A 1,612-nucleotide genomic window follows, 5' to 3' on the forward strand; every position below is an offset into this window, starting at 1 on the left:
ACTTCTAAGTCCATCTTGTGAGAGGAAATCTCAATCAACCCCCCTCCCAGATCCGACAATGGTTGTGGCAACCATTGCGTCCTGCTAGGGCAAGGGGTTGGGACACACCTCGGAGTTGGCACCCTCCATGGCTACTAGCTGAGTCGGCAAGGTAAATGCAACAAGTGTATCGTTGGTAGAAGTCACACTTCCACCTTCGTGCCCCTCTCGGCAAGAAAATTCCTGCAATTACTCTTGCAATGACCGACCTCCTTGCTATAAAAGTATGTGGTCTTCGAATCCGACCCTAACTTAGGCACAATGGTTGAAGGGATCATATCCTAATCCTTGCCCTTTGCCATAGCCTTCTTCTTAGCCCAATAACTTTTATTGAACTTAGCCTTATTCTGCGCCATCAATACTTGATGTGCACCCTTCTTAATGTCCCGCTCTGTCGTCTTAAGTATCCCATGCAACTCAGTGAGCTTCTTATGCATGCCGTTCATATGGTACTTTAATATGAACAAGCCATAACTAGCTGAAAGTGAAGCCAGAATTGTATTTGTGTCCACTGTTGGCCTAAAGGGGAGCCTAACATGTTTTTTTTTTGCGAAATGATTACATGTGGACTTAGTGGATCACTGTCCTTTAGTTACACTCTAGTAAGGTCCTCTAGACATTAAATCTCCCAGTCCTTGCATGAGATTGAAACATGCACTTGAGAATCGTGATCATATCGAAAGCCTCTACATTCTCGCACTGTTGTTGCATGTCTGGCTCCATATAGGCAAGCATGATACAACCGACTTCAGTCGAATCATCAAGGAGTTTCTTGTAAGCGTTCCAGGAAGTACCATTAGCACTTGCAGTCGGTTCATCTGGAAGTGGATCCCCTGGAACATGCCCCTTTTATCATGCCCGAGAACAATTCTTTGATTTATGTACCAAGTTGTGAAGTTTATTCCATTAAGTTTATCTTTCTTAAGAATAGGACACAATGCAAATCTGAAAACATGAGCAGATGCTGCCATTGATCTACAATAGAAATATGTAAAACCAATAAGACTTATATTCATGAAAAAGTAATTCCCATTAAATAATTTAATCATGAAATACTCTCCCTAAGATCAAGATTCCTCTAGTTGACAATGGTTCAAGATCTGAGTTGATCAAGCCAACTAGTGAGCTGCAGAATCACTGCTAGCAGACTAGACCAAATGGTAAGAAACACTTGCTAATCGAATTTCATGTGACTCGTGTTCATCGGACAACATGACATGTCTCGGCTCTGGCTTCCTTTTCCCCTAGGCCCAAACATGTTTCGATAGCCCCATCAACTTAACCAATGCCCTGCACCGGTTGCCAGCCATTCCCTGCTACGCAATGTCGGGAGAGGTAGGGGAGTCCATGCCACTCACCCTTGTCGTCTAAGGTGTACACGTCCACATAGGTTTCTTCTTGGGTCGCTGTTGATGAGGAGATCATGAAGAGCCTGCGCTCCTTGTTGGATGGGCTGAACCCCAAGGCGTAGATAGGCCACATTAAATCGCTGGTGCCCTAGGAAGCGCCACCTTCTGACTCTTCTCGTCGTTGCATACATTGACAAGGTTGTAGCTGCTGGGATTAGTGATGC

The sequence above is a fragment of the Triticum aestivum genome, chromosome 7A (genome assembly GCF_018294505.1).
Source record: "Triticum aestivum cultivar Chinese Spring chromosome 7A, IWGSC CS RefSeq v2.1, whole genome shotgun sequence".
In the NCBI taxonomy this organism is placed as follows: Eukaryota; Viridiplantae; Streptophyta; class Magnoliopsida; order Poales; family Poaceae; genus Triticum; species Triticum aestivum.